This window comes from Acomys russatus, chromosome 13 (assembly GCF_903995435.1).
Source record: "Acomys russatus chromosome 13, mAcoRus1.1, whole genome shotgun sequence".
Classification (NCBI taxonomy): domain Eukaryota; kingdom Metazoa; phylum Chordata; class Mammalia; order Rodentia; family Muridae; genus Acomys; species Acomys russatus.
The window spans coordinates 32700242-32722354 of NC_067149.1; the positions used below are offsets into that span (position 1 = coordinate 32700242).

Here is a 22113-nt window from a genome sequence, read left to right on the forward strand (position 1 = left end):
CCACCCTGCAAAGGAACATTTGTCATCTACAGATATATGGATTAATAATTGGGTCTATTCCCCATTATCATGAACCCAAGTCTGTACTGCACCAGAGATCCCAGGGTACATGCAGGTCAATGTTTGGGCAATATCCCTGCTTTTGTATTAATATAAATCAATAATCATTGCAGTTGGTTTCTGTATTGGAGAATTACTTGAAAATACAACAGTGAGAAAAGTATAGCACATATACTAAAGAAATGTACAGCTGTTAAGGATAATAACAGGATAATAACAATCATTGTCTCTCCTGTTTGGAAAGCAGATATCCCTTGGCCATTGGAATTAGATTGCACACTGACAAATTAGAAAAGAAATTCCATAAAACATGTATTAATTGTAATGCTTCTGAATTTCTACTAAGTTTCTTGTCAAACATCTGGTCCTAGCATAGTGACGTACTCCTATTGCACTGTTGCTTGGGTGCTGAGACTATCTCAAAAAGGCACAAGCACACAAGCAAATTAAATAAATGCTAAGTATCTACATCTGAAAATATTGCGTTGTGCTCTCTATAGCTATGTAATCCTTTTTCTCAGTTGATTGCACTTTTAAAAATGCTTTAAATAATTTAAGGTCTCTCTCTTTTTTTTTTTTTTTTTTTTTTTTTTTTTCAATTTGACTTAAAGAAACACTTGCACCTAGTTTTCCAAAAAAACTAATCTGGCTTTTCTCAGAGTATATTGTTGGTAAAGACATATTAATTTAATTATATTTATTCATGAAACCTGAGATTACTGTATAAAATCCACTATCATTATGTTTAAAAGTAAAGACCCTTTTGTAACACCATCCACGTGATTCTTGGGAGCTGCCCTCCTCTGTGTTTCAGTTTGAAATGGTGCAATGTATTTTGTAGATGATCACTTGTAAAACATGTCCCCTGGTGGGGAAGACCTGGTGGCACTCAGAGGAAGGACAGCAGGTTGCCAAGAAGAGACTTGATACCCTATGAGAATATACAGGGGGAGGTAATCCCCCTCAGGAACAGTCATAGGGGAGGGGAATAAGAGGAAAATGGGAGGGAGGGAGGAATGGGAGGATACAAGGGATGGGATAACCATTGAGATGTAACAAGAATAAATTAATAAATTAAAAAAAAACAGTAAGCTGTGTGATAACCTTGGAGTTGGTGTTGTGGTCCCTGAAGCACAATCCTGTTCCAGCTACTCAGCTTTCCCCTCTGTGTGTTTAGTTCCCGGGTCTCTCCAGAGAACAACACGTACCCTGGGCAACAGCAGACGTACCTGCCCTTGCTCTATTATTCCCCATTTCTGTCTTCTTCAAGTGAGCTTCCCCTCAGTTCATCTCTTTCATAAATTTAATTGACTTTCTTTTTTTCAGAATTATTTTTGAAAACTTCATTATTACTTTCCAACATGTTTTATCGACACAGCTAAGTCTAAGCAGTCAAGCTAGTAAGAAGTTAACCTGTGACCATTTTTAGCTCTTTTTTCCTACAATTGTATTTATTTATTTTGAGACATTTGTACATGAGACACAATTAATCTTATTCATATAAATCTCTGCCCCCTTTAAGGAGTCCTAAGCTAGGCAGGAACCTTCACAATAAGATCTTTGGATATTTGATTTTCCTACATGTCATAAATTTGCCCAGAAGCCTCACTCATACAAACCTCTCTAAGTTTGAATTAAGTTGTATACCAACATGAAACTGTTTGAACTCTTTTGTTAACTGTCTTTTGGTAGTTGCTTGTAGCACTGCTTTGGCCTTCAGAAACAATAAATTCATATACACTGTGTCTTACCCTAAGTTATCCATATGAGATTCTGCAGGTATATATTAGGTAACTGATGGCTTTTGTTTATAACTTTTATCTTGGTATTGGCAATCTGATGATACACCCTGTTTATTTTTACATATTGCCTATAATTCTTAACCTTATGATTTATCTCAACAGGAAACTTCCCTGATAATGTGGCCTATGTGTAAAACAAGTTACCTATTATGAAAATAGGTCAAATGTGACTTTGCCTTTAACCAGTCATTTACTTTTCTGTCTTTAAGGCATGCTTTAAATTATCTGATCACAAAAGTCCCTGACAAACTTTCCTTAGCGTAGGATTCTAGTCTATTCTGTACTCAGGCAATATTCTTAGTTAACTCCACCCTAATGCCACTCAAGCTTAACTGAAAAGGAAATTCTGTATCTTATTACCGCTTGTCATTCATTCTAGAATTCCTGCACGATAGCTCCAGCTTGGGTCCTTAGTTCACATGTAGCTGCTTTGAGTTTTCTTTTATTTCTCAAGGACCTTCGTGTCAAATGGTGTATGCAGATTTCCTTCTTTCATGTGTATGTTAACGAATTACTCTGTACATACGTACTTCCGAGAGAGCACTGCAATTTGTCTCTGCCATTTAAAGTATTGTCCCTGAGAAACTGAGATAGGTGCTTAGGAAGAAACCCATAATTCCACTAAGATATGTTTAGGAGGCTTTTATTATATAGAAGTCTGATAACAAAATCATAGACAGATAGCATGAAAGTCATGGATCAAACTTTTTGATTCTGATGCATTTTGTATTTAGTCATAGTTGATAGTTCAAATATATCTCTTCTCTTAGTGCAGAATGGAAGGCAGCTTGAAAATTCTTCTACCTGACTCTACATTTATTCATCTGTCCACCATTTGGACATACTAGGTCTTATTTGTATTAAGCATGGTGCTAGGCTTTAAAGATGAAGTAAAATTAATCAAGGCACGTGCCTTCTGTTTTAACAGAGCAAACAAATGATGCCTTAAGAAGAGTTCTAAGAGGAAATCCCCCTCAGGAACAGTCATAGGGTTGGGGAATAAGGGGAAAATGGGAGGGAGGGAAGAATGGGAGGATGCAAGGGATAGGATAACCATTGAGATGTAACAAGAATAAATTAATTAAAAAATTTTTAAAAAGGAGAAGAGTTCTAAACAAAACAAAAAGCAAGTAAACTGCCTATACATAGCAGATACTTTTGAAACATTTTAGGTAAATTGATTATCTTATTTCTTATAGTCAACCCTCTGATAGGATCAAAATTCTTATTTCGGATGTACAGAAAGAGTGGCTTTGCCTGCTCAATAGACATGATCAATAGTCAATCCCAGAAAAAAAGAATATAAGATTCACACCTCCTCCACTCTGGCTGCCTTAAACCTTTTTACAAGGTGAAATAAGAGGTGGACTTAAGGTAACTAAGCACTATCCTGATCAAGATGTAGGTAAGTTTGGAGAAAGAATAAAGAATACTCCCTAAAGGAGATGTGATTTGATTTGAGCATTGAAATACAGGTTTTTGTTTTAAATACAGTAACTAAATAAAGTGTGAACAGGACCACTTATTTAAAAAGAAGCAAGTAGGCACAGAAAGAGGTGCTCATGGTGGAAGGGACAGAAGCTGGCGTTAGGAAACAACTGCTGTTCTGGCTTACTCCTGGAAAAAATGCTTCCTCTTTATGCAATGGGATAATTTAGCGAGACCGAGATTCTGAGGAGACCTAGGAAAGTCAAGTACAATGCAGTGGACATAGGCATCAAGGCAAAATGACTGTTTGGGAAGATCATTATGCATTCAATATGACTTTGTACACAATGATAATTCATGTATAAAATGAAGGGGATGACATTGTCCACTTCATATAAGGCTAATAGAGGACCAGATATTTAATACATACAGAGCAGAGGACAGGGACAAGTGTTAGGCTGCTGTGAGATGAATATGGAAAGGTAGGCAGAAGGCTAGACCTGTATTGTTAACAGGCTAAGATTTGTATTTTATTATTCATTCTAACACCAAGTATTTAAACCATGTCCAGAATTTTGAAGTTTCTCATTAATGGCAATTTGAAATTCATCATAGAGTTCCTTGGCTACGTTAGCTTTATATATTAAAATTACTAACACTAAAGTTATACATGTTTAGGGGTGTTCCAGTCTTTAGTTCATTTAACTTAAAATGTAAGCTTAAAGAATTCTGCATCATATTGCAAGACTGATTTTGAATGCTTCAAGTTTAACATGTAATGACAGCTCATTTTAAAGCACCATAAACATGTAGGAATTTATAACCATCATCATTTTTTTCCAGAGGAATGGAAAAGGTTTATATACACCATGTCATTCATCAATATTTTGAACCTATAAACTATTCTAAACCATAATTTGCAGATAGAGAAATTTGAGGTGATACAACTAGGTTATTTGCCCGAGGTCATTCAAACTATTCAGGCTCTGAGTCTGTCATCTGTATATCTTCCTATTTTGTTTATAGTGTGTATTTATTTTGAAAGTAGGATTCTCATGAATCACTGAGAATCTGGCCTGAGAAAGTAGCATAATATGTAAAGCTTTGCCTTCCAAGCATGAGAAGCAGAATTCAAACTTTGGGGCCATGTAGGAAAAAAAATAGCAGGATGACATTAAAGAAAGAGAGACAGAATGATCGCCAGGGTTTGCTGGACAATCAGGCAAGGATGCTTAGTGAGGTTTTGGCAAGTAAAGCTGCAGAATGCCTGAAAAAAATGGTGATTCAGCTTACTATGACTTCCATATAAGCACACATACCCTCCAAAATGCACATTCATATAGGTACTCATTTAAAAGAATAAAGAATTATATCATAGTGGATAAAAGTCTTAATATGAAGGTCTTTTACTATTTACAGAAGGATTTCAAGGTACTCGTGAACTTGAAAATTATGTGCCTCATTATTTCCTTAACTGGAGGACACTCACATTGATAAATAAAAATGAAAAGCATTTTGGGAGATGAGAAATACTAAATGTCATTGAAATGAGCCCAAAATACACATGATCCTGATGGTGATAAAGTATGTTTATATCTGGAAAACAAATTAAGTCCCGGGAATAGAACTTTTCAAAAATAACTCTCAAAAGTGCATTTGGAAATCACAGATTCTAGTAATTGTAAAGTGTGTATTAAGTGGGTAATACATGCTTAATTATCTATGAAAATAAAAAATGCCCTTAAACATCATTTGTAGAAGAAAATGACATAAACATATACATTAAAAATGTTTATAATTTCTTAAGTGAAAGGAAGTTGACAAATTAGCTTTGCTTTTCGTTACCAAGATGAAGGGCACTATGATATAAAATGGATTTAGTGTTATAAATTTATTTTAATGCTATAATAACATTACTGCCAGTTGGTATATTAAAGAGAAAAAATTGCTTTTAAAAATAATTCACATCTTAAACAAATGGTCTGGGAGAGTGGCACCATTGAATTACAGCTAGCTCCTATCATATTTATCTTGAAAATCAACAGGAATGTAGATTATCCAATGTGTTAGCCTCATTTTCCCCCATATCATCACTGTTGGAAATCTATTTATGTGTCTTATCAAAAATCATACTTTAAAAAAAATTCAGCCTCTTCCAATGCCTTCCTCTACTTATGTTCAGTAGGGCCTAATCTTTTTGGTCCATTTGAATAAAATTGCACATTTAAGCTGCATGGGCTAAGAGTCTTGGTGGGAGAGAAAAATATTACAAAATAAGAGATTCATCTTGTCAAAACTAAGAGTTTCTTATTTATAAAGCTGCATAAGAAACAAGAAGCAGAAACAGGCTTGCTGACACCATCGGACAAATGGCTTTGGTAGAGTCATGTCCACATCTTGGGATAAAGTTGCTCTTCGGACTGGTGAAAGGGTACATTTGCATTAAAGGATAGGATAAATCATTTCTTGGAATTTGTTTTGAATGTGTATCCAATATTATCTAAATTAGGATCTGCTGTTTAAAAAACAACTACACAAAATATATTTAAAAGAATCCTGTGAAAAAGTTTTGTTTGCTTCAAATTATTAATTTATATACTATATTCTTATGAAATATAATATGTACAGAAAATGCAAAAACCATGAATAGATATTACACTCAATGACACCTTACTAAGAGAAATATAGAAATAGAATATTACTGGCACCTGGGACAACTGTTAATGTTATTTTTATAAAACTGTGTTTGTTTCCTAATTTTTCTCTTAACTCAGCTATTTCAGAAATAATTGAAACTTCATTATATTATTTCAACAAGCTTCACAGCACAATCCTAGGCAGTATTAACTCTATCTTTAACCCTCTATGATAATATGGTTTCCTTGCAGCATACTTCCCAGAGATACTTGCACTTTTGTAGCTTTCCGGCTCCAGCTCCTGTCATGATGTCTCCTGGACCTCTGCCTGTGTCCGAATCCCCTACTTTCTTAATTCCTCTTTCCCTGGCTGGCAGGAAGTACATGCCTATTCTCTTCCATACTCGATGATTGTCTGCAAGCTGCTTTATTGGCATATCAGGGGATAATTGGGACGCATTTTTATACAACATTGAGACAGGAGATTTTCAGAACAAGGATGGTAGCTACATATTGGTAGTCCAGAAATCAGAATTTGAATTACACACTAACCTTATGCCTACAGGCAACTTCTCTGTACCTATCTCCTTCTAATGCTTCCTCCTCCTTCCTTCTTGAAAGATTAGCCCTTTCTTAGTTGACAGTTAAGAATTTGTGAGTTATGATTCTAGAAAAGCCCTTTTCTGTGTGTATATGATAAGTGTTTACATGCTTATGGTGTGTTCACTCTGTACGATGAGTGTGTGTGTGTGTGTGTGTGTGTGTGTGTGTGTGTATGTGTGTGTCCTTGTATATGGAGGTCAGAGGATGAGGACAACCTTGGTCCCAATTCTCTTCTCCCATCTCTCTTTGCTTTATTGTTTGATGTCATAGGCCTTGAGGAAATATCATGTCTCAGACAGCACCTTTTAGGAAGAGGACTGGAGTGTTAGATGTTGGCTACCATGACTGGCTTTATATGGGCTCTGATGATGCACACCCAGGCCTTCGTATTAGGTTGCAAGTATATTACCCATTAAGCTGAACACCCAACCATTATTTTTTCCTTTATATAATTTAAGACTAGATAATATATATTAAAGATTGACCCATTAGACAGCTAAAATTTTAAGTTTAATTGATTTTAAGTGAAAAAAATATAATACGTGTATAAACATTATCTCCTGTACTAGTTACTTTTCTCTTTGCTGTGACCCAACAAAAGCAATTTGAGGAAATAAGAGATTATTTAGGCTCAAAGTTTGAGGCTATAGTCTAGCATGGTGCGGAAGGTATGGTGGAGCCAAAGCCTGAGCAACTGATCACATTCATCCACAGTTGGGAATTAGAGATGCTCAGCTTACTTCTCCTTTGTATGAAGTCTAGGATTCCAACTCATGGAATGGTGCTGCCCCAGCTAAGGTAGGTGTTTCCTCCCAGATCTATCCAGACGTACATTTCTTAGTGATCAGATCTAAATCTCAGCAAAGTGATAGTCAGTATTAACTCTGACACCTATGTATCCTTACATATGTTCCTGTATACACTTTTCTATTGTTTATACATAAAACAAAGTCTCAGAGTATTAGTATGTATATGACATTTTTAATCAGAATGCTAGCTGGGCCAGGTGGCAAAGGCTGTAATTCTAGTGTTCAGAATATTGAAGCAAAATTCACATTCTTATCTGCCTCAAGCTGTGTGTGTGTGTGTGTGTGTGTGTGTGTGTGTGTGTGTGTGTGCTTGTGTGTGTGTTTAAAGTCTCTATATCAAACCAAACAAGCAAGGGCAATACTAAACTCTTATACTTTATTATTTTATTAATATATATAGTCTTATTGACAATATTTTGTTCTGATTCTTGATGATGCTTCCTATTTTTCTATCGACTATTTTTACAGTAATTGATTCTAGATAATACAACTGCTATTGTTATAGATAAAGAACACATCTCCAACTGTGTAACTTATCTTTTTATTCTGTTAATTATGTTTCTGATAAACAGAACCACCGAAAATCAATTTAGTCCAATTTATTTCTCTTTTCCTACATGGGTTGATAAATTTATAAAAATCTTCTGTCCTACAGTCCTGAAAGCAGTTTCTATAATAATTGTCTTACACATGTTATTTAAAGCTGTAGTGCACCTGAAATTAATTTATATATGCTGTAATACTGAATATTACATATGTAATATATTCATATATTTAATATAGCTATAATTTATATATAATCATGTATCATTGATATATAATTATCCAAACACACATGTACATGCACATACATTTATATACACACACACACACATACATATATATATATATATAAACCATTCCTCAGTATTCACGGGGTACTTTCAAAATACCCAAATCTGTTCATACTGAAGTCTTTTATGTATAAGGATATAATGTTGTTTTATAACCTGTATCCTTTTGTATACTGTGAGTCATCTTTAAATTTTTCTGAGTACCTAATATAATATAATATAATATAAACGTTTCATAAGGACTCTTGTTTTGACTTGTTTAGAAATAATAAAAATAAAAATAGCCTATTCAATATCAGTACAGAAAGATTTAATTTTAATGATTTTCATCCATAGTTTACGGCATATACAAAGGAATAATCTATTCCTACAAGAAATATTGGTGCATTTTGTGTCTGTAGAAATTGAATGGAACCAGTATTTATATTTAAAATATAGTCTTTTTTTTTTTGAGGTCCCACAGAGTTGAAAAGAATCAAGTGTTTATTCTTGCTAAAATCTGCTTTTTACTTTCCTACATTTTTTCCTTTGTCATATTTGCCTGTGTTCATGCAAATGCCCCGCACGGGGGCTCATTGCTAAGGTATGTTTCAAACACATGAATCTGTGATTATCCTGTAGACCTTAACTACTCAGCTGTGCCTCCAGATTTCATAGCCCTTACACTATGTTGTTATTATTTCTTTGTTGTTGTTCTTTCTTTGTTCTTTTAACGGTCACATAGTTTAGGTTGGCCTTGAATTTGCTTTATAGCTTGGGCTTATAGCATTTTGGCCTCTGTTTCCTGAGTGCTAACACTATAGCTATACCATTCGCAAAGGTGGAAAGGACACATTTGACAGATCACCTTAATTCTGAAGTCTTAGTATCTGAGAGCCACTACAATAGCTGATATGGGTCAAGGAAAAGCATGCCTTAAGTTATAAGCTAAATCCAATGAGGACCAAAACAGAACAGAATAAATGGAGGATAAAATAAAAATACACACCTTTGTAACTCCTCTCTGCTAACCAAGGTAAGATTTTTGTATTTTTAAGACTGAGTCTCACTTTGTAGTCCCTGCTGGCATGGAACTTACTTAGTAAAGCAAGCTATCCTTAAACACACAGAGATCTATTCACCTTTCTCCCTGATTGCTAGGATTCAGGAGTATGTTATCACACCCAGACAAACTTGATCTTTCTAATGTTAAAGTAGGGTAAATTTGGTATATATTACTCATTGACTTCAATGGACAAAATAAGTTTGGCCATCAAACCTGAGAGAAGTACTTTCTGTGAGTCCTCATACAAAGTATTTGTTATATATTAATGTTCATAGGCTGGAAAGATTGCTACCTGGTTTCAGCACTTAGCACATGAACAAGAGGAGTGGAGTTTTAGGTCCCCAGTGAATGTCAGGTGGGCGTGGCAGCATACCTATAACTCCAGACTGGTAAGGCAGAAACCAGGGGGCCCTTGAGATTCTGCTAGGGAGACTAGCTAGACAAGACTTTAGAAGTTCTGTATATGATTAAGTTAAAAGAATGATGAGGCTCCACATATATTCATATATGTTCCTACATACATATGAGAATACATGCATTCATATGTGAATAACACACACAGCTGAAAAGAAAATACCTCATTAACACTTATTAGGTACTAATTAAGTCTTTTACATAGTATTTGCTAAGAAACTTGCCAGCTATGTGCACGGCTGATTTTCCATAAAGTATTGTGACTTTTGCTTGAGCATCTTACTAAACTCAGGCTGTAGCTTTTACAGTGTCATAGAATGGCCCTCTGAAGTCCACCTAATGGGACTGATTTGCTAAAGTCATCCAATCAAGGGACTCTAATGTTCACTTTGCTCATGAATTATAGATGCATTATATAGGGAGAAAACTCCAGGCAGTAACTAAATCCAGATTTTATGCTGACCTGTTGCAGAAAACTAGGATGAGTGTTCATCTTGGTCAATTCTTGTGTACTTTTTGTGAGGCCAGTTCCTTCCTGTATCCAAGATGGATGTTCAGGGAAGGCAGACATTCTGTATCCCAAATATATATATATCAGTTACAGCAAACTTTTAAGTTCTGTGAAGCTGGGCATGACTTCTAGGTTTTTATATCTGTCTTTAAAAGAATCCTCATCAAAACATCAGGTTTATAATTGTTGTTTTTAATTAAAAGGAGTGGACTGTTTTAATTAATTAAAAGGACTGGAGTGTTTTCTTGGTAGTAAAGAACACTTACTGCTCTTACAGACATCCCAGATTTGTTTACCAGCACCCATAGGCTCACAGAGGCTATCTATAGCTACAGTCCTAGGAGACCTGATGCCCTCTTCTGCCCTCTGTAGACACCACATAATCATCTGGAACACATTTATGCACTAATGCAAAATACTCATAATACAAAAGCTAAAAACTCAGCCAATCTTAAATATATTTTCAAAAGGAAATCTTTTTAATTCTCGAGATTGCCATATAAAAATAAAGTTCTTGTTATAACATTAGTTTTACTAATGACAAAAATTTTGTTTATAAAAGTATAGGAATGTTATGATAGATCAATAAAAAAATAAACTGTGATTTAGTTTTGGCATTCTCGTGTTTTAACTATACTTCCATAATCATCTCTAAATAGTGCTTATGAAATTATAGGATATATGATTATTCCTGGCCACTCACTTCCACAACAATTTCTGAATCAACTAGCCTAACGTTAGACATTTAAATCTTTCCAGTGACACTGATGTTGCCAAGATTAATACAGGACTGTGGTGGTAGATGGTATCATCAAGAGATGCTATAGGCCACAACCTGGAAAAAGTCTATTACCTGAATTAGCCAAGGGTCAATGAGAGATGCTGCAGGAAGGCCTACTATAGCCAGTGGAAAAAGAAATTGTAACCTGCATTTTTGGATTCTAGAATGACCCTTCAACAACCCTATCTGTCCATCTCAACAATGTGTTTTTATTGAGCTAAGTCTCCTTAGGAAGCAAAGCAAAAGCAATGAGGTCATTGTGTACTATTCATGTTTGTGCTTCTCCCCCCATATAACTGCATTCTCAATTAAAAAAATAAGCAAAGCCATTCAATGCTATGGAATAAAGATCAACACTTGAACATTTGCCAAAGCAATAGGTTTCCAAACTGTAATCCCATCTCAGAAATACAGCCCTCCTAGGCAATGTTTCCACTCAAGACAGAAAATGCAAATGAGAAGGAGCTTAAATCTATAGCCCTGATTTAACAAGACAATTGCTGAATATTTTGCCCCTTTGTGAGAACTGTGTAGTCCAGATCTATTTTCACATACATATTAATGAGTTGTTTTGCATAAATCAATTCTGTTTGTTTATGAGTGGAGATTATATAACCTTTTCTTAATTCTTTCAGAAATCCCAAACAAACAAATTACTACCGTTTTTACTGAGCTCTATCCCTTGAGCACAAAGGATTTATTTTAATTATTTCATCAGGTTTAAGTAAAAGTGATTATTTTTGATCAAATGCAAGTAACTGTGCTGGAAGTCAACACCCATTTCCAGCTCTCTCTGAGCCTTTTGCAAGGCTCTCTGTTTTTGTACAGCTCTCGGTATCCCTTTACAAGGTTACCCACTTTATTTGACAAGGAACAAAAAGTATCGAGATCACACATAAAATTTATGACAGGTATTTGGTAAGCCTCACTGGCTGAGAACTGTGACTATTGTGTCAGTGTAAGTATTACTATTCATAAAAGTTAATAGGTATGCGGTCAGCCAAGTGCCAGACACAGCCATGCCCTAGCTTGCTGAAATGTTCACAGCAAGAGAGCAACAGAACCAGGACTTTGAGCCTGATGATGATTGGTAACAGTAGTCAAGCTTTGAACCCAACTTTGGCCTTATATGGCATTTCCCAGCAGCAGATGTTCTAACAGGCCCCTCATTCCAACCCGTAAGTCTAGCTGCCTCCTCTCTATGCCACCTCTGTTTCTACCATTAACAGGAGAAAATGTCAGAGGTATGCTCTTCAATAAACCATCTCTCCTCAGCTTCACATTTTTAAAGCAGGAGTGAAGGATATGATTCTCCATGAACACCCACCAAAAACTTACACTTGGACATTGCCGTTGCTGACTCTATGACCCTTTTCTCCCTGTATATGTAAAGCATTATAAAACAAGATTTCCTAAGGCAGCTCATCTTACCCAATGCTCATCTACTTAGAACACTGCATTCTGTACCAGAACTCAGGTCAAAATTTTCCTAGAAGATGAAATGTTTCTCTGGGCTTACAAAAACTAAAAGCCAATCTATTTTTTTGAAAAAAAAATTATTATGTTTCATTTTAACATATACATTTATATTATTTCACATGAGTAAAATAAGCTACATACAGCAGAAAGAACCATAAGGCAAAGAGGAATTATATAAATGTTAAATTCATAGTGAGTTGGCCACTTGTATTTGGCAAACTTGAAGTAAACATCTTTCTTATCTTGGTGGGTCTAAATTTATGAATGGATAATCCTATTTATCATATCTCACATCTATTAACTTAAAATATCTATCTTGACCTAAAAACATCTTAACCCCTAACCTACTAAGCTTAATTGAAAGCCAAACTATCTCGTATTCATACCCATCAGAGACTTGAAAAGGGATAAAACTTAAATACTTGAGTGAACCCAGAGTGCGGGTTAGCACCTTCCAAAATGAAAAAAATGGCTGAGTCAGTTTACTGCCTGAACACTCATTCAACACCCACTATAACACTGGAATATCATCTTCAGCCTTCTGGCTCAATATATCTGACAAACATATTTGCAAGGCAGAAACTATTGTGGACTTGCTTACTCTGTCTTGGCAGAGTTAGGTCATTGACTCTGGCTCCATCTAAACTTGCCTATTTTTAGGCAAAATTCTGTCTGTGGCAGAAATGAGGACATTTTGCCCAGTGGCTCATTTGCCATATTGTAAGCCAACTCCATAAGGAGGTTCTTTGAAGCTCGTGTTCTTTGAAGCAGGCTGGGTGTTGCCAGGAGTTAACTTGTTGTCAGAGAAACTTTAGAATAATAAAAACTTCTTTAAATGCCATATTCTGTTTCTGAAGACCCTATTTAACTATTTTACCTCATATGTCTGTAGAGTCATATCTATCTATTAGACCTAGAGTACAGATTCTTGTGATAAAATTAGACTTATTTTAGACACGAGCATGATTTGCATCAATACACAAAATTCAATACCACTGAATTAAAAAAATAATCTAATTTGTGAGTAACAATTAGGGCCTTGAGATGAGGAGTAGATTCAATAATGTACCTTTTGTTCTATTCTCCCTCTATATTTTTATATCCCCCTTTCTTTCTTTTCAGCTCCTATCTCCTTAGCAATCTTTACCAAATCTTCACACACTCATTCCTACAATGCCAGAGACATGACCAGTCCTCTGCCATATTTACTGGCTATGTGAGTTTCAGTTGAGTATAACCAGAGTTGCTTTCTCAAATATAATCCTGAAACATTAAAGCCCAGAGAATGTAGAAATACAGAATCTTTCCTTCACTAACTCAGTTATCATTCACCATTAGATTTTTTTTCATCTGTACAAAAATCTTAACGATTCTAGCCTATTCTTTGTATTTTATAACCTAGACAAACTCTTTTGTATTAGCCAGCCTTTTATGTTTGTTTTTATTTTTTTAATACTGTTTTAATATTAAATCTGGATACTGTTACTTGGTAATTATTGTAGCTGAATATATGTAAACAATGTGTAAATCGCAGGTCAAAATGTTCTTACTCAGTTAGTTATTCTGAACTACAACAAATTGTTAAAACCAAGAGTTATTCCACTGTGCTATCTATAGGGAACAAAACTACTTTCTTTTCTCCAGCAGTGGATGGGCACCCTGCTTCTCTCTTTTATTATGTTTTGACATCCTCACTGCAGTTTAAGGTTTCCCCTCCTTCTTCATCTCCCAGTTACACCCCCACCCACCCACCCACCCTGACACCCAACCCCGACTCCGACCCTCCCACCCCTCATCCCCACCCTCCTACCTCCCACCCTGGCCATCCATGCTTTCTTCTTTACTCTTCAGAAAAAAGCCGGCCTCCCATAGTTATCAACCAATCATGAGATATCAAGTTGTAGTAAAACTGGACACCTCCCTCCATACTAAGGCTGGACAAGGCAAGCCAGGATTAGGAAAAGGGTCCCAAAAGTAGTCAAAAAACGCAGGCCTCAATCAGTCCTATGCAGATTTCCTGGTTGACAGGTTGGTCTCTGTGGGTCCCTATGAGTTCAGGTTAGTTGATTTTGTGTGTGCATGTGCGTGTGCATGTGTGTGTGTGTGTGTGTGTGTGTGTATGTTCGTGTGTGTGAGTGTGTGGTGTCCTTGACCCTTCTGGCTCACACAATTCTCTCCTTCTCCTATGGTCCCAGCCTCTTCTGCATGATTCCCAGAGTTTTGGTGGCTGCGGGTCTCTGCATTGTTTCCATCAGTGGCTGGATGAAGCCTCTCTGATGACAATTGGGCTTGTTTCCAATCTATGAGTATCAAAGAGAAATTATTTAATTGACATTTTTTGTTTTTGTTTTATGTTTTGTTTTGTTTGCCAGTCACATTTGCTAGATCATTGAGCTACTCACATTCTGGTTCCTAGCTCTCCAGGAAGTGTTAGGGGTGGATTCCTTTTTGTGGCATGAGTCTCAAGCTGGAACAGTAATTTGTTGGCTAACCCCACAATTTCTATGCCACCTTTACCCCAGCCACATCTTATAGGCAAGACAAATTATAGACCAAGGTTTTTTTTTTTTTTTTTTTTTTGGTAGGGTTGGTATCCCAATCCCTCCACTGGAAGTCTTGCCTGGGTACAGGAGAGGGCTAATTCAGGCTCCATATCCCCTGTTAGTAAGTTACTATCTAATCCTGGAGATGCAATTTGTGGCTATATATTTGAGCTTATGTTACTTTTGTTTAAAGTTTTTATATGATTATGTCAGAGTAAACATATTTGTGGTTTTTTTATTCTGTATTTATGGTTTATACATAGCCGCATCTCTACATTATTTAGTATAATTTGTTTGATTGTTTGCTTTAGCTTTGTAAAGACAGTATCTCACTAAATGGACTTGACCAGCCTGAAATCATCTATGTAGAGCTTTGGACTTGGAGAGTTCTGTCTGCCTCTGCCTCTCAATTGCTAGAGTTAAATGTGGTGCCATCATACCTGGCTGCTAATTTCTTTTTCTTCTTGTTGTTAAAACCAATGCATTGTATTTCATCGAAAAAAAAATTGCATAGCTTTCCTCCTACTTCAATTTAAGGATGCAAAACTTTAAGGAACATTGTATTATAGTGGTACTGTCATGTATTTCTACATTTTTTCCTTCTTATTTGGGTATTACCAAATGTCAGACACTACTGTGCCAGAGGTATTAGGCTTTGTAAAGGAAGCACATTATTAATCTTTTTTAGCTATATGGATGATGAAGGATGGATTCTATGTACTCTAACAGCATAAAAAGTTTAATAAATAACCTGAAGAAACTCTAAAAAACTGGAAAGATTTTTTATTGAGAACCCAGGAACTAAAGCTGAAGATGAATGAGATTCTTTTCTGTAGATGAACATTGAGGGCCACCTAGTATTAAGTATCTTTTGTAATATCTGTGCTCATGGTGTTACATTGTGGTAAAACAAACCACCAGGAAATTATAATGTTGCACTAGGTTGTAGTTTCAGTTTTACTCTCAAGTCCTGGGGGCTGTTTCTTTAGAACTTGTATAAGCTCACATATGAACTTATTTTTCTGTTCTGCTTTCTTATGTATCATGGTCTAGGCTGAGCCAAGTGAATGACTCTTCCCCTCTACAGATCCATGTCATCCAGCTGAGTAGGTTAATCATTTTCCATAGAAGTAAAATGGGTTTGCATCAGTGAGAATGCAGAGGACTGCCAGGCTACTGGAAGAGTGCACTAGAATTAACCTGTCACCACTGCTGCCAAGAGTTGGAAACACCAGATTACATTTCAGAGTGGTGAAACAGACTTTATCTCTGATGGAAAATGTTCTAAAACCACACTGCAGTTGTCATGGTAGTCCATAGCTATGGATGTAAGATTTGAGGCTAGTTTGTACTTAGTCTTCCATGAGTGATATCCAGTATGGGTTTGAGAAACACTTCATAATAGAACAGTGTATTTAAAAGACTGGAGTTTGAATGAAAGTGAAACATTCAAAATCCTAGTAGGAAGGAAAAAGGGAGGAAAGGCCTTAGAGGAAGCTAGGGGGCAGCAGGGCCCAATAGAGTGGCCTTTTCACTTTGTCCTGTGTTTGAAGCATGTTCTAAGAAAAAAATACCTTAAGAAATAATTTATGTGATATCATTGTCATTAATTTTTATCTTATCTGTTTTATTGTTTGCTTGGGATGGAGCCTTACAATGTAGCCAAGGGTCTAGTTGGGGTTCACTGTATAGCTTAGGTCACCTTCAAAGATAGTGGTTCTGTCTTAGCCTCATCACAATTAAAAAACATCAAGGGCATGTGCAATTATATAATATAATATAATATAATATAATATAATATAATATAATATATTACATTATATATATTATTATATAACCTCAGTTTCTTTATTACATTACTTGTTATATTATTATTGCATTTAATTTAGAATTTGAATTTAACTTAAGTTTTTTGTACATTTTATAATTTACAAAATATAGTCATGAAATTGCTTTTAGGGCTGTCCACCATTCTTATGTTAAATAATGAAGACATGTGAGACATTGCTATGGGGGCTGAGGAACTTGAAGATATCGTTGGGAAATCTTAGATATCAAATCAAAGTTCCAGATGGCATGTATTTTTCATGGCAAGAAGAACATCCAAGCTCCACCAACAAATAGTTGAAGTGGATTGTTTAATTTGATGAAGATATGAACAGTTATTTGAGAAAAAAAAAGAATTCATTTTCAGAAAAGTCTTGGCTTGATTGAAGCTTCTATACTATTTAAGGAATATCTGAGCTAAATGACTAAAACAGAAAGTGTACTACAGAGGGAAGTTACTTTGAGCCATAGAGAACACATGAAGTCATTATTAAAAGTAAATATTTAAATTATAAAAAGAGAAAGGTCTTGAAATAAATATAAAATATTTCCAGTTCTTAGACATCATTGGGTCCAGAGAGATATATTCCTCTTCATAAATGGCTTCTAGTATTCCTTCATTTGGTTTAACAATTTATTTCATTAATTAAATGGTGATGAATTTTCTTAGAAGGCATTGGAGAGTTAAATAACAATTCTATATTCTTTATATTCTTATTCTAAATACTCTATAGTTGGATTTTTCAGGAAAATATGTTATATATTTTACATGTCAGTGTGTTTAGTCTAACAGACCTTGAAAATTAGCTATACAAATGTTGCTTGCAGCACCACCTCTTGGTTTTGCTCTTACTCTGTCTATATAATATTTAGTTATTTAGTATTTATTCTTAGCAATCTAATGAGGGACACATTATTGTCTCTCTCCTTTGCATTTGTTAGTTTATTAATAAAATTGGACTTTTCTTGTATGTTCCTTGTCAGTTTAGGAGTGGGCAAATTTCCTAGTCATGTTCTTTGCTCAGTCGTTGGTTGAAAACTTCAGAGTAATTCCTAGAGATGAGCTTGATATATTTTTCTATTATACATCCCATGGAATGTAAACATATTTATTTTGACATGTTCATATTGTTTTTATCATATAGAAACTTTATCATGCAAAGTCAGCACTTGTTAAAGTCAATTTATTTCTTATTTCCTTGGAAGTGTTCATTTGTGTCATGCATAAGAACATGTTCTGAAGCTCTGAGTCATGAGGCTATTTTGTCCAGTTCTCCTTTAATTTCATTTCTTACATGTAAGCCTTAGATCCCATGGGAACTTACTTTCGTTCCAAGCCTGAAGTAAATGCCTGACTTTGTTTCCTCAGGCTTCCTGCAGGAGGCTGTCTCATTTGAATTTATAAGTAGGCTAGTTTTAATAAAGCTCACTTTCCAATTAAATGGTACTATTTCTTTTGCTGTATCCACAATCTCTTGCTACATTGTGGTAACCCCTGAGGAATTCTTCCCTGTTCTGTTCCTCCTGGAAGAATGAGACACTACTTGGTTACAGTGAATTATTAAGCCCGGATTTATACAACAGCATGACATTTCTCCTGTAGAGAACATCGGATTGCCAACTAAAGGCAAACTTTTAAAATGGCAGCCCTGCCTAGGTTGCTGTAGCTTAGGTTCTTTATTGTTCCTGTGAAATGAGTCAGATACAAAGAATTCAGAGACATCACAGAGACACCACATCTGAACATGAGAAAGAGACTGAGGAGCTGCCTTTGAGTCTGTTCCATCAATTTCATTTTAATCTGATTTATTTAGCTATATATCTGTGCCTCTCTGTACTTCCTGTGTCAGTTTTATCACAAATCACTCCCCAGACAGCTGTATTGGAAAAGCAATATCTAAGATTGAGATATTGTTAACAACAAAGACTTTTCTTATTCCAGGGCTGCTAGATTCTGTTTGATAAAATTTAATATTTTTACCCTTTCTTTGCATTGTGGGTGAAGTTCATTGTGTATCCACTATTTTTGTTGTCACAACATGACTGGGATTCGAATAAATAATAGACCACAGTATCAATATGTCCAGATAATTTTTGGTACTGTTGTCACTATTTAGTTGGGTGATGGAGAAAAGGAGATAGTGGAAGTTCTGTAATAAGCATCAAAGCTTAACAATAAAATAAGATTTTTCATTGATCAGAATCTAATAACTCACCCAATTTATGTCTCCTTCACTGTTCTAATTCAGGTAAACTTGGTTTCATATGAGTCATGAAGCTTCAAGGTACTGTGGCCAGGCTCTGAGGGTGTATGGTTTATGTGTGAGAGATTAAAAGAATATCCATGAATACTTTTAGTGAAAAGTGTGGGGTGAAGAAGACTGCTATTGCAAACAAAGCCAGTGTCATTTTTGTGTAGATAAGAGGGCTGTTGAAAGTCAACTGCCTCCATTTGCTTCTGCACTTGGCATCTTCATAATTGTAGCTCCAGATCCTCACAGTATTCTTATATGGTTTTACCTACTCTAAGATGAAGCTGCCTTTTCCTGCTGAGACTGACACTCCTTCCCTCAGAAATGTTTGGTGTGATGATTAGTTTCAATTGTCAGCTTAACACTATCTACAATCATGGGGGAAGTGAGTATCAATGAAGAACTGCCCAGATCATGTGGCAATGGGCATACGGATGGGAGTGAGTTTGTCTTGATTAAGTTAAGGGGTGTTGGAAGGCCCAACCCACCATGCGTAACACCATTCCCTGTGTATCAGTCCTGGACTATATGAAGTTGTAGAGATGGGGCTGAACTGAAGTGAACATAAAGATATTTGTTTTTCTTTGCTCTTGATTATGGGTATGATGTTAATAGATGTTTTAAGTCATTCCTCACTTTTCTTTGATTTATAACCTGAAAAACAAAACAGCTTTCTTCCCTACGTTGCTTTTTGTGAGGAAATTTCATCACAGCAACAGAAATGAAACCAGTACTCTTGTCTATGTCAGTTATCTGTATGCAAGACTGATGGAGTTGTTAGTCTGTAGGGCCAACTGGTAGATCCTAGCAGTTAGCAAACTTTTCTTATCGTAAATACATTGTTGCAGGGTAAAGTCAGTCATCAGTATACTAAACAGAGGCATGTGGCTATGTTCCTCTGGTCCTTTAGGAGAAACAACCAAGGCAGTAGATTTGGCTCTTGGGTTGTAGAAAAGACCCAGAAGGTTTTTGTGGTTGTTGTTGTTTGGTTTAGTTTGGTTTGGTTTGGCTTTTGGGTTTTCGAGACAGGGTTTCTTTGTGTAGCCTTGGCTGTCCTGGACTCACTTTGTAGACCAGGCTGTCCTCAAAATCACAACGATCTGCCTGCCTCTGCCTCTGAGTGCTGAGATTAAAGGGGTGTACCACCACCGCTCAGCTGACCCAGAGTATTTTTAACACATGCTTTTCCGGTGTTGATAGATAGTCTCTACTGAGTGTCTGCTAAAATTTCCACTGAGTTTCATTTGCTAGAACACTCAGAAAAACAAAAAGTGAGTTCCAATGTAAGATTACCATAGAGATATATCAATGGAAATAGGTAAAGATTAAGGAATTTGTTAGAACATAACAGAAAGGCAGCCTTAAAAGAGGGACAACACTTGTAACCACTCCACCCAATGCTTTTCAATTTAGTTAATAGGGATGAGAATGCTATTAAAAATATTTTATAAAATGTAACCATATATAAATAAGATTTTCATTTTTACATTTAAAATTTAAGTACAATATACATTCCTGCTAATGTATTAGCTACTATTTGGGTACTACATACATTTATTTGTTTAAATTCATGTTTTTATAAAATTAGTCACAAATCTACTTTCAAGTGTGAGCGATGACTGATGAAAAATTAAAATCAGCAAGAAATAATAAAAAAGTGAATATAGTAAAAATCTGATATGATCTCAAATTCTGGATCTATTTGCAGGCTGTTGGATTTTGACAGTTTATGATCTGAATTGTAATTGTTATATTTATGCAGCTAGAAGAACAATGTATATATAATATTCATACATAATAATTAATATCTTATATGTAAATATTTTGACTATGCTAGAGAGATAGCTCCAGAGTTAAAGCACTTGCCCTCCTCGCAAAGGACCTGAGCTCAATTCCTAGAAGCCACAAGATTACAAAGAGCATCTTATAATTTTCTATGTCTTTGATACTCTTCTAGCATTCATGTGTACATACTCACACACACACAAATGTGTGTGTGTGTACACACACATATATATATATATATATATATATATATATATATATATATTTATTTAAAAGGTTATTATCAAGACTTACTGAAATAATACCTACTGAAATCTGAATTTTTTGGGCATTAAGTAAAATTTTATCACATATATTATAATAAATGTATAGATAACTATAGTTAATTATATTTACATCCACATACATAGATATTTATACACAGATATAGACAACTCCACGTATATCTGAAAATGTAGATTATAATTGCTTTATCTTTAGAGGAGTAGGAAAAAATCTCATGTTTGAATGATCTAAGCGAAAATTACTTTAAACTAAAAATTTAGAAGATAAATGTACAAGGTTTGAGGCATAACGATTGTTTTGGGTCAACGAGGCCATTCCTCTGTCTTTGGGCAGAAATATCTTTAAGCCAATGCAGATTTTTTTAGAGAAGCAATTTAGTGAAAATGCCTATATACCATTTGCAGACAGAAAGAGAAGCTTTTGAATACAAATTGACTTGCTGCTTTCAAGTGACTTTGTGGCGACAAGCAAGAGAACTTTTTTCAGAAACAGAATATCAAAAACATTTTTTGTTGATGTGTCGGTGGCTCGATTGCTTCACATGTCGGCTACTTGGAAATGGGGATTCAAAATTACAATGCCCAGGGGCTCTATCAGTTCTTACTAGGCAGCATGGTGCTTCTTGGGGTCCACAGGGGAGTCTTTATGTTTTATACCAGTAGCTGTGCAGTCCCAAATGTGGATTCAGGTGAGAAGTTTGATGTTGCCACATGTTCTGGTTGCTGAAACTGTAGAGAGCTTCCCTGACTCTAATATTGTCTCCTGGTAACCACTGCCACCATGATCATTACCACACCATTGTGTAATTAGAGAGATAATTCTCGCAATAAAACCAAACTTGATACATTTCCTTAATTATCATATTCTCTGTTATATGAAAAATAAATAAGAAAATTGATATTTCAAAATTTAATGTGAATCTTCAGAAAACTCGGTGTATGGAGTGTGAAACAAATTAAAGAAACTAAAATTTGGCTCAAGAGAATAACCCTATTTATCTGCTCAGCTTGTTGCTGGAGT

At 35.4% G+C, this 22113-nt stretch overlaps 1 protein-coding gene across 1 annotated transcript in view; it reads left to right on the top strand.

The window, feature by feature from the left end:
* Cntn6 (contactin 6) overlaps window positions 1-22113 on the top strand; it is a 338355-nt gene that overhangs the window by 151141 nt on the left and 165101 nt on the right. The window lies entirely within an intron of this gene.